A 13,102-nucleotide genomic window follows, 5' to 3' on the forward strand; every position below is an offset into this window, starting at 1 on the left:
GTCTTAGGTCATCACCTGCAGAACCACTCCTTTATTGGGGGTGTCTTGCTAATTGCCTATAATTTCCACCTGTTGTCTATTCCATTTGCACAACAGCATGTGAAATTTATTGTCAATCAGTGTTGCTTCCTAAGTGGACAGTTTGATTTCACAGAAGTGTGATTGACTTGGAGTTACATTGTGTTGTTTAAGTGTTCCCTATTTATTTGAGCAGTGTATATAGACTGTACCAGTCAAACGTTTGGTCACAGCTACTCACTTAAGGGGTTTTCTTTATTTTTACTATTTTCTACATTATAGAATAATAGTGAAGACATAAAACTATGAAATAACACATATGGAATCATGTAGTAACAAAAAAAGTGTTTACTTCTTATGGCTGCAGGGGCAGTATTGAGTAGCTTGAATGAAAAGGTGCCCATTGTAAACGGCCAGCTCCTCAGTCTCAGTTGCTAATATATGCATATTATTATTAGTATTGGATGGAAAACTCTCTAAAGTTTCCAAAACTGACAAAATATTGTCTGTGAGTATAACAGAACTGATATTGCAGGCAAAAACCTGAGGAATATCAAACCAGGAAGTGGCTCCTATTTTGAAAACTCCATGTTCCATAGCCTCCCTTTGCTCCATTTAAAGGGATATCAACCAGATTCCTTTTCCTATCGCTTCCTCAAGGTGTCAACAGTCTTCAGACATAGTTTCAGGCTTTTATTTTGAAAAATGAGCCAGAACGATAACATCGCGTCAAGTGTTCGCATGAGTTTTGCTCGCGCAACAGAGTTTGGGCAGACATTGCCGTTCCCTCCCCTACTGAACAAGACCGTTGCGGTTGATATATTATCAATTATATATTTTAAAAACAACCTGAGGATTGATTATGAAAAACATTAGACATGTTTCTGTGGACATTACGGAAACTATTTGGAATATGTCTGCGTTGTCGTGACCGCTCTTTCCTGTGGATTTCTGAACATAACGCGCCAAACAAACGGAGGTATTTTGGATATAAAAATAATCTTTATGGAACAAAAGGAACATTTATTGTGTAACTGGGAGTCTCGTGAGTGAAAACATCCGAAGATCAAAGGTAAACGATTAATTTGATTGCTTTTCTGATTTTCGTGACGGAGCTACTTGATGCTAAGTGTACTTAATGTTTTGTCGAGCGATCGATAAACTTACACAAACGCTTGGATTGCTCTCGCTGTAAAGCACCATTTCAAAATCTGACACGACAGGTGGATTAACAAAAGGCTACACTGCGTTTTCCTATATTGCACTTGTGATTTCATGAATATAAATATTTTTAGTAATATTTATTGAATGTAGAACTATGCTATTCAGCGGTTGTTGATGACTATTATCCCGTTAACGGGATTGCAGCCATAACAAGTTAAACAAATCAAAATATATTTTAGATTCTTCAAAGTAGCCACCCTTTGCCTTGATGACAGCTTTGCATACTCTTGGCATTCTCTCAACCAGCTTCACCTGGAATGCTTTTCCAACAGTCTTCAAGGATTTCCCACATATGCTGAGCACTTGTTGGCTTCTTTTCCTTCACTCTGCGGTTCAACTCATCCCAAACCAGGTCTGGTGATTGTGGAGGCCAGGTCATCTGATGCAGCAATCCATCACTCTCCTTCTTGGTCAAATAGCCCTTACACAGCCTGGAGGTGTGTTGGGTCATTGCCCTGTTGAAAAACAAATGGTAGTCCCACTAAGCGCAAACCAGATGGGATGGCGTATCGCTGCAGAATGCTGTGGTTGCCATGCTGGTTAAGTGTGCCTTGAATTCTAAATAAATCACAGATAGTGTCATCAGCAAAGCACCCCCACACCATCACACCTCCTCCTCCATGCTTCACGGTGGGAACCACACATGCGGAGATTATCTGTTCACCTACCCTGCGTCTCACAAAGACATGGTGGTTGGAACCAAAAATCTCCAATTTGGACTCATCAGACCAGAGGACAGATTTCTACCGGTCTAATGCCCATTGCTGGTGTTTCTTGGCCCAAGCAAGTCTCGTCTTCTTCTTATTGGTGACCTTTAGTAGTGGTTTCTTTGCAGCAATTCAACCATGAAGGCCTGATTCACACAGTCTCCTCTGAACAGCTGATGTTGACGTGTCTGTTACTTGAACTCTGTGAAGCATTTATTTGGGCTGCAATTTCTGAGGCTTGTAACTCTAATGAACTTATCCTCTGCAGCAGAGGTAACTCTGGGTCTTCCTTTCCTGTGGTGGTCCTCATGAGAGCAAGTTTCATCATAGCTCTTGATGGGTTTTGCGACTGCACTTGAAGAAACTTTCAAAGTTCTTGAAATGTTCCCGGATTGACTGACCTTAATGTCTTAAAGTAATGATGGGCTGTAATTTCTCTTTGTTTATTTGAGATGTTCTTGCTATAATGTGGACTTGGTATTTTACCAAAGAGGGCTATCTTCTGTATACCACCCCTACCTTGTCACAACACAACTGATTGGCTCAAACACATTAATTAGAGAAATTCCACAAATGTACTTTTAACAAGGCACACCTGTTCATTTAAATGCATTCCAGGTGACTACCTCATGAAATTGGCTGAGAGGATGCCAAGCGTGTGCAAAGCAATCATCAAGGCTAAGGGTGGCTACTTTGAAGAATCTAAAATCTAACATTTATTTTCTTTTTTTAAAACACTATTTTGGTTACCACATGATTCCATATGTGTTATTTCATAGTTGTTATGTCTTCACTATTATTCTACAATAGAGAAAATTGTAAAAATAAAGAAAAACCCTTGAATAAGTAGGTGTGTCCAAACTTTTGACTGGTACCGTATATATATTTTTTTAAACTGTCAAATTACACAAGCATGCTATTTGTAAGAGGCTCATTTTGACAAATTAAAAACACTTTTTTGTGGCTTGAGAAGGAGCTATTTCTGTACTTCTGTAAATGTGCTTGTCGTCTGGTACACAGGAAGGGCCTTTTGCAACTGAGATGAGTCAATCCTAGATGAGTCGGTCATGTTGCTACGGAAGCAGATATATTTCCACCAGATATACTCTGTCACACACCCACACAGCCAATAAGCCATTCCATCACGGGAAACCGAAAACGCTGGAATTACAGGAAGACTGATGTGAGAGTGGCAACTTTGAATGAATGGTCCTCGGATCTGCATTTGATATGTCTCTACATAAAATGTAGAGACATCAAATGCAGAGCCGAGGACCGTTCTACAGCCCTGCAGGAGTTGTGGGTTAAGTTGTGAGTCAGGAAAGGAACTGAGTCAAGATTAGTACTATTCTAGTCTAAACAGAGTTGGTTCTCAGCCAGGTCTCAGACTGATTCTTCATTGTGTGCTTAATTATTCAATGTCTGACATGTGGGGGCGAGTCTGCATGCATTACATTTTCCCTCCAACCCTAACTTCACAGTCCAGACATAAAAAAAAACACTACTGTACTACTACTACTACTACTACTACTACTGTACTACTACTACTACTACTACACTACTGTACACTACTATTTGGGTGATGCAGTGTGTCTGACCACCAACGATGAGAGTTGTTCATAACAGGGTGCTAGTGTTATCCTAGCACCCCCCCCCCCATGGTCATTGTGCCAGCCTTATGGTCGACATCCCTCCCTGAGCTAGAATAATTTGAGGGTCTCCTCCACTATACCTCTCAGAGATTTTTTTTCTCTCAAGAATATAGTTTCCCCAAAGGCAGTTTTTCATTTTAACATGAAGAGGTTAAAGTTAGTCATTATTTTATGAGTAGAACGGAATGGTCGGGAGGAAAAGCTTAGTTCCCAAAAGTTCCAACTGGTCAAAATCATTCGTTTTTGAGATGGAGTGTCACCAAAGCTGTGTTGTATTCATTAAGTATATTGTAGCTAATTTTCAGATGCATTCTTTTTGCATTAAAAAAACAGATAATTATGACAATAACCGTGGTCAATTGTATGACAATTAATTGTTACCCAAAATTCCATAATGGTTACAGCCCTAGTCGACCATGTGTCTACATTAGTCTCCCCTGACACATTTTACATCACTGTAGTCTGTAGCTTAAAGTAAAACTACACACCTGCCAACAGCATTACTGGCCAATAAGAATTGTATGTCTAATATGTGTTAGGTTGATCCGTTTCACACAGCAAGAGAGAACTGAAATCCCTCAGGTGCATACTGAATACACACACACACAATGTCCTTGTCAGGACAATTAGACCAGCGTAGGCCAACAGCTGTGTCTCTGTCCTCATTATAAAAATCGACAGTGTGAAACACTTTCTCACTGCTGAGAAAATGCCTGTCAATACTTCTATCTGACACAAAACAACCAGTCAACATCCTCTAATCCTAGAGGGGACAGAGAGAATAGAGCAGCTCACTAGCCCTACCCATCACAGTCCGTCCGGCAGGGAGGCAGGAAGCATTCAGACAGACAAGGATGTTGGGTGTGTCTTCATGGCACACTTCCCATATTCTCCTGAATGAGAGCCAGCCAGAATCTGAGGATGACCTTTGACCTGAACCATGTTGATACTGGTATACCAGTTACTAGATTTGCAACACAATGTCACAGGGCTCAGTACAATAAAATGTTATCAAGGTAGTTACATTTTCATCTAGACTTGTATCGACAGTTTTGAGAAAGGACTAAAGTATCAATTTACCTTTTAGTTAGTAACCGAGAAAAGGTTTGTGTTCGTGGGAACAACAACGTGTGTCATTATCCATTTTTATTTGACCTTAGTGAGGTGCTCTCACATCACTATTGGAAAACCTCTTCTATGGTTATTGTGAAAACAGTGCCACCTTGAGACAGAGACATAACCCTACAAAACTGTGGAAAGGCTAAAGCTAACGTCTCTCAAAATGTTCACTAGATGGCACTAAAACCTAATGTAATCTAATGAATGTAGCCGATGGCGCATCACCAGGTGGATATGAGCTCTTCACAGCTTTATAGAGCTGAATACATTTTCATTCAAATAGATTTCAGTACGTTTCCGAAGTATGATTTTAAGGATGTCAATCTGCTATCACTTCATCAACTTTTATGAATATCTATTGGACAATCCTTTTTTATTGCTCTTCTCCATAACTGTAGACAAATTAAACTCAGTGCACTCAACATTAGCTTTATTCAAGTTGTGAATATTACAATCTCTATTGCACCACGAGTCTTAATACCAGTTTGGAGCACAATACTAAAACCAAATGAGTTCAGACTCCAACTGCCATTTCAACACTACACATGTTGTTTTAATGAATGCAAGTGTCAAGGCCACCACTTCCTCTTCTCTTCTGCCGTACAATGTCAGGTTCTTACTGGAAACCAGTCCCTCTGACTAAAAACAGACTGGGATAGATACCATTGTAAACTGACTTACCATTACAAAACTAGGTTTTAGTTGCAAGCCTTCACTGTTAACCATATACACTGAATGCACAAAACATTAGGAACGCCTTCCTAATATTGAGTTGAACCCCTTTCGCCCTCCGAACAGCCTCAATTCGCCGGGGCATGGACTCTACAAGGTGTCGAAAGCGTTTCGAAAACGTTCCACAGGATGCTGGCCCATGTTGACTCCAATGCTTCCCACAGTTGTGTCAAATTGGCTGGATGTCCTTTGGGTGGTGGACCATTCTTGATACACACAGGAAACTGTTGAGCGTGAAAAACCCAGCAGCATTGCAGTTCACACTCAAACCGGTGAGCCTGGTACCTACTACCATACCTCGTTCAATGCAGTGACCAGAGCTCCACAAGAACAGAAAGATAGACAGTCTTCTGGACCATGACCTCTATCCTGTGAAATTACTGTTCTATTCACAGTTTATCAGATGAATGTAGCGAGCTAACTGAGCCAGACTTAAACCACATGAATGGATATGAGAGAGAGAGGGAAGTCCCAGAGTACTAAATCTGAGACAGAAAATTGGTTCATTCAGGCTAGGGAAAATACAGAGTTTTGAGTTGTAGAGTAAATGTAACACTGAAGTGCTTAAGCCTCCTGGAAATGTTTTAACTAGCGGCAACCTGTCATCTCCTGTCCAATCTGAGCAGAGGTGAATGGGACAGAGGGGGGTTTGCATTCACCTCTTCCAGTCGTTTATATCTGTGATGAACCATATCTGTCCATCTACAGTAAACTCTGGATATAGGATACAGTGGCAATGAACCATACCTGTCAGTCTACAGTAAACTTTGGATATAGGATACAGTGGCAATGAACCATACCTGTCAGTCTACAGTAAACTTGGGATGTAGTAGGGTAGTAAAACAAGTGCTGCATTCTAGTTAGCTCACGCCCCCTATCTTCTTGTCACTCCGCAATGAAAGTATGTGACTGGAACTGTAGTCTCACCACAAACCTTGGCCCCATATAAATGTAGTTAAAGAGCACGCATTATGTTCATATTTGGATGGAAGTATGAAATGTGCGTTACGTGCGCAATAAGGCAGTTCTCCAAATGGCGTTGTAAGATTTCCAACGGTTCAAAGACTACAAGATTTTGAAGTCTCACACTTAAGTTTTTTTTTAATACAAAAAGGAACAGGAAGCAAGCCTTCTATCTCACGCTGACACCGCATACTTCCCTTATCTTTGTAAACCGTCCCTTTACGCATGAGCGCTTCGTAGTCTCCATTTTTTTACATTTTTTATCAGCCAGCTTCAAACTTGCTTCACTTCCCGAAATGTAAATTTCAGAGGGAAGTTATCGTTAAAATGTATCCATGAATATATGTACATAATTAGTCTTTTTGCACCCATTTAATTGCACCCTAATAGGCCCTTGTATGTACTTATATTTCCATTAAAGTATTACTGTAGGGCTTCCTCAAACTCTAATATGTCAAATATTCGTTATATCTATATTTTTTTTATGTCAAGTCACTGACTAAAACAAATCAAATAGGTTATTTCGTATGTAATCACTACTTACCCATTATTATAAGTAGTGCAGAAGATTTCTGGTTTGCGCGAGCACAGGAACAAGTTGGTTGAATGATTAATTGTTGACCAAAAGTTATTTCGACGCTGGCAAAAGTCCTAAAACGGACCAAGCAGTGTCCCTAACGTATCTCAGTCCTGCCTCTTCATGTACAAGAACACTAGGCGTTTGCAGTTCTGCAGTCATTCATAGCTTTGGAGTTGAACTGTGACACTTTCTTTCGCAGTTGGTCACACCCACCTCACTCCACGAACTAACAACTTTTGACATTCAAATATCCAAATATTAATTGACAAAATTTCAATTCCAAATATGTCTGTTGGTACACAGATGTACGGTTATATACATATGTATGCACTAAGACAACTTTAATCAATACATATGTATTTCAAAACAGGAAATTGTTTCTCTTTCTGCATACATTGTTTTAATGAAACTTTCAAAAAACAAACACATTAAGGATGAAGAAGCATTTTTCATTTGTTTGTTTTGTCTTATTTCAATGTACATACTGGTCCTATTTCAATGTTGATTTAGGACGTGGGAACCTCCAGGACCAGAGGGTGTGTACCAGTATGACATTCATAGAACGCTTTATTGCGGAAACAGCCCGCTCCCTAGAGCGCTGGCTCCCTCCCACAAGCTTATTAAAGGCATCGGCTTTGAAGGTCATAAACGGATGAATACTTCTACACCCACACTCTATACAGTTCCGGTTGACCATTGATCAGTAAAATATCATGAATGGATGTTTTGGAATGTGAAGTTGTGGATTCTGTACACATTTCCTGGATGTCCATAGAAGAACAAACCAAATGGCAGTGTCATGCTTCCTACAGAAAAAATAGTTATTTCTGCCACTTTGTGCCAGCTTGGGAACTGGTTGCTACCTCCTCAGAGAACTTGCAGTTATTCACTTCACTTGGCTGTTGACAGCAGATACACCATGTTCCAAAACACTATTAAATTATATTGTATAGAAAACGACCAGAGAATTAGTTAGTTAGCCACATTAGAATTGCACCACTCCACCTTTCTAAGTTAACTTTGACAGTTCTCCCTCCTCGCAAAATCAAATACTTTCCTGTGTGTGCGTGTCTGTCTAATGTCGCTCAACCACATGACAGCATTCCAGTGAATGTGGTATGTTTGCAATCCATCTGCCACATCTGTGTGTACCTTTCATGTCAATTGGTCCTAAAGATGCCACAAAAAAGCTGTTCACTTAAATAGTTATTTTAGGGCCTGACAGTATACCATTGGGGACACAGATAAAGGCCTGTATAACCATTCATGGTCAAGTGGAGGACACAGAGCTATTTGGATATACAAGGCCAATAGAAGCCAACGGAGCTTGGTATGGGGTGAGGTGGGTGTGGTATCTGTTGCAGGATGTTTTCCATTTTTCTGTGGAATGTTCCCAGAGGTGTTAGATCACAGCTCAGGCCGATGCATTCCGTTGCGCCACAGCCCACGCAGTACCTCCCAACACATACCGCAGAAACAGAATTAATATGTGAGAGAGCAGAACATCTTTTCTGAGATAATAATAACTGAGATGGCAGCCTAGACTGCATGCTGTGCTGAAATGGCTCGTCATTTAAAAATACAAAATGGCAACACCACAACACCGAAAGTTAGCCAAAACAACATGTAGATGGAAGTGGGTACTAGTGATAATGTGCAATGCCGAAAGTTATTGGTCATCCACATCCACTATGTTAGCTAATAGTTACCTTTAAATTCTAGGTCACTTACACAAGTCTCAAATAAATTTTTATTTACTGTATTATTTTATATGGAATACAGGTACAGTATAAACATTTGACATACAATCTGTATCAAGAAAGCTTTTACAATGATATTTAATATAATATCAGGTCCATTTCTTGTGAGCTGCAACAAGCAGTGCAGGCAGAGGGACCCTTCTGGGTCAAGACCAAGGTAAAGTAGGAGACCATGGTTAGAGGTCAAAGGTCAGGTAATTTCAACAGGCCTGTTGTCCAGTCCTGAAGCTTGCAGTCCCCATGAGGAGAGGGCCCAGGCGCAGCAAGGCTTGTACAGGGATGCACAGCTGACAACTTCAACAGGAGCTCAGGGAACGATGAACTTCCTGTGAAAATGAAAGATGAGCAGAGGAACGACACGAGAGAGACCAGCAGAGTTAAGAGATGAATGCGACCAAGTCAGTCATAACATTCACACGAGACATGAAGCCAGTCAGCAATAAGACAGACCACCAAAGCGACACATGTTAGGATCAAACTAAAAGTACATCTAACCACAATATTTAGTTAACAGTTGTTTAACTTCCAGGTGTGTGGCAGACATCTTCCTGAGGCAGGGTATAGTGTTAGACCAGAAAGCAGGCTAGAATGTTGGACAGCATGTCCCCTCAGTAGGGACTGGCCATATGTATGTCCTCAACACATGGCTGTTATCTGTGGAGTGTGGGGGGGTTCACACACGTCAGATCCAACGAGGTTAGCTGCATTCATGGATGGACCTGTGAGTATTCTTCATGTAACAGCATCACATAATCAGTTTGCTAACGATTGTTGCCAAGCCATTCATAACGTTCCATGTTTCCCATGTCATTACAGTTCACACCCAAAGACTGGTTCTGACACGTCCAGTCCCACTGATGGGAAATGTGTGTCACATTACAGGTGCACACTGGTACAAACTGTACGGTCAGGCTAATATATTATTGTACAGTTCATTCAAAGGGATCTGTTAACAGTCCATTCTCCAGTAGATGTGCCCCTCCCACTGGGTTGAGACCTCTCACCAGTGAGCCAACAGTCCAGGGTGCCATCGGCTGAGTTCTTCATGTCAGGCAGATGAACAGCAGCTCCCTGCCCTGTGCCCCCTGCCTCAGTCTGTGTTGCAGGACCCTGCCCTTTGCCCCCTGCCTCAGTCTGTGTTGCAGGACCCTGCCCTTTGCCCCCTGCCTCAGTCTGTGTTGCAGGACCCCCTTTGCCCCCTTCAGTCTGCCCCTGCCCTTTTCCCCCTCAGTCTGTGTTGCAGGACCCTGCCCTTTGCCCCCTGCCTCAGTCTGTGTTGCAGGACCCTGCCCTTTGCCCCCTGCCTCAGTCTGTGTTGCAGGACCCTGCCCTGTGCCCCCTGCCTCAGTCTGTGTTGCAGGACCCTGCCCTTTGCCCCTCCTTCAGTCTGTTTTGCAGGACCCTGCCCTGTGCCCCCTGCCTCATTCTGTGTTGCAGGACCCTGCCCTGTGCCTCCTGCCTCAGTCTGTGTTGCAGGACCCTGCCCTGCAACAGTAAATAGAAGCTCCATTCAGTGTAACAACAGTAAATAGAAGCTCCATTCAGTGCAACAACAGTAAATAGAAGCTCCATTCAGTGCAACAGTAAATAGAAGCTCCATTCAGTGTAACAACAGTAAATAGAAGCTCCATTCAGTGCAACAACAGTAAATAGAAGCTCCATTCCGTGCAACAGTAAATAGAAGCTCCATTCAGTGCAACAACAGTAAATAGAAGCTCCATTCAGTGCAACAGTAAATAGAAGCTCCATTCAGTGAGTGCTTATCAATTGAACAATCAGAAACAGAAACTGTGGAATTATAAAATAGGACAGTAGGGGTGTTTCAATAATTGCAATCAAATCCTGAGCTAAAGGTTAGAACCAATCTCCTTCAATTTCACAGTGTATTCAAAAATAAATATTCCACATGTCCAATTACATATAGTGATATCTACCTGGTGGAAATGGGATTCAAGTGATTAACAAATGGATTCACAAGGGGAGCGACATAGGCAGTATTTAAGTCTAATTTAAACCCTCAATGTTGGCTCTGTGTTACAACGTTAAGTTGCAGCTGCATCACATAGCATCCACTCTGCTAATCAACGTGTCTCATGCCTTCCAAGGCTTTACAGAAGTATTCAGCGAAGGAGACCAAGGCAGCGTCGGAGGGGAAGGTCGAGATGGCCTCTGGCTGTGGGAGAAAGAATAACTGCTACAACAACAAGGTCTGCTGATCGTGCCTGATGGAGGCACTTGACGGTTTCCAATGAGTTATTGCATCTAGTGGGACAGGAGACATGTTGACTAAAAGGCTATTGGACCGTAGGCTGGTAGGCTCACAGGGAAATATTCTGTCACACATAGTGTCAAGACATATTGGTTGTTTTGCCGCCCCACAGTGATGTCATGTGCACTACTCTGTGCTATACTGGGATTATATCAGTATCAATATCTAAATGTCTCATTCATGCTTCTTTCTGACTGGCCAACACGGATGTTCGAGACTCATTATGCTAGCTATGTGTTGATAGTTCATTGATTTCATTTTCAGTGGTTCAAGTTTTGCAACCTTAACATACTAATGAAATAAATGTGTACTGGTATATGCAACATGCCATGTTGACAAAGTTATGCTTGTACTCTAAGTATCATTGAATCTTCTATGTAGCCAATATCCAATATGTAGTACTGAAGTAGTACTGATGAAGTACATGATGACATGTAACTAGTTAAAAGGTGTCCAGTCAGTCCAGTTTTGTGTAAACAGAGGACCAGGATGTTTGTACCTTGAATGTGCGGACTTCTGAGCTCCTGTTGACGACGACGGGGGATAATAGATCATTCCAGTCCAGAAGGTCGACCTTATAGGGCCCTAGCTTCAGATACAGAACCCCATCTCTAGACAGAATGGACCTACAACACACATATAGAAGAAATGAGTCAATTCTAGATCACGTTAGGATGGAAAAAAAGAATAGTGATATTGGAAAAATCTATAGTTACATATCACTATTATTTTGAATGACATAGTGAAACTTTGACTTGTAATTTAAAACAAATATTTTTTTATTTATATAATATTTTTGCTAGATAGTGTTAGCTAGCGCTAGTTGGCTGTACCTGCCCAAAAAATGCAGGTGTTTTTCATCCTATAGCTTGTTTTCCATCTTTTTAAATAGCAAGCCAACATGGTTTCAGCACTTTGATTTTTACCTGACTGGTCAAAACCTGTTTTCTCTCGTCCCTCTGCAGAATACATATATATATATATATATGGTGAGCTGATTGTTTTGAAACATCAAATCTCAATAACGTTGCAGTATTGAATCGCAATACGTACAGAATCGTGAGAATTGTATCGGCACTTAAGTATTGTTGTTGATATCATATTGTGAGGTCCCTAGTAATTCCCAGCCCCACAAAACAATATGTGCTGCCATTAACAACCATTATTGCAGAACATCACAAACTCACACCAAAGAGTATGGCCCTGATAAGTTATCACCCACTGAGATTTCATGATATGAATCTGAACATTGGGACAGAAATGTTCACAAACATACAAGTGGTGGACTTACTCAAGATGTGGAGTTCCTTTACTTCAGGTCTATGGACAGTTTCCAGTATCAATGGTCCTTTTACTTGAATCTGTAACCGCATTAAAACAAGTAGGTCAGCCATTCATCTTTAAACATTTAGTTTGAAAACAATAGGAAAAAGATCCTATGATTTTCTTGAAATAGCGGAGTTTGATCATCCTAACTGCCCTTTCTCTGTACTGTATTGTAAAGAGGAAGGGAGAAAAACGTATCAATTGCATACATGGACACATTGCATTACTCACTTTCTAACAAATCTCCATTTTAACATGGACCATCCTGCTTAGCAGAATGACTTTGTAGCATGTTTACATTTCATTTGACCTTATTGAGGAGCTGCAGCTCAGGCAACATGGTGGGGGGCATCAGTTCAGCTGTAATCTCCTCATAACAGAGTCCCCTATGATCTGAAGACATTGAAGAAATGAACACACAAACACAGCCATTACACACTAAATATACAAAAGTATGTGGACACCCCTATTTCAGCCACACCCGTAGAGCAAAGTCCATAGGCAAACAATGGCAGTTGAATGGCCTTACTAAAGAGCTCAGTGACTTTAAACATGCCAGCTTTCCAACATGTCAGTTCGTCAAACTACTGCCCTGGGGCCTCCCGAGTGGCTCAGTGGCCTAAGGCACTGCATCGCAGTGCTAGAGGCGTCACTACAGATCCGGTTTCGATCCCTGACTGTGTCACAGCCGGCCGTGTCCGGGAGACCCATGAGGCGGCGCACAATTGGCCCAGCGTCTTCCGAGTTAGGAG

At 41.4% G+C, this 13,102-nt stretch overlaps 1 long non-coding RNA gene across 1 annotated transcript; it reads right to left on the reverse strand.

The window, feature by feature from the left end:
* Positions 1–8,791: 8,791 nt before the first annotated feature.
* LOC112253441 lies at positions 8,792–12,895 on the reverse strand. The gene is made up of 3 exons (XR_002954013.2): positions 12,316–12,895; positions 11,524–11,650; positions 8,792–9,081 (listed from the first exon to the last, which is right to left on the reverse strand). It is a non-coding gene; the product is annotated as an uncharacterized LOC112253441 (long non-coding RNA).
* Positions 12,896–13,102: the final 207 nt, after the last annotated feature.

Source organism: Oncorhynchus tshawytscha, linkage group LG06, assembly GCF_018296145.1.
Source record: "Oncorhynchus tshawytscha isolate Ot180627B linkage group LG06, Otsh_v2.0, whole genome shotgun sequence".
Lineage (NCBI taxonomy): Eukaryota > Metazoa > Chordata > Actinopteri > Salmoniformes > Salmonidae > Oncorhynchus > Oncorhynchus tshawytscha.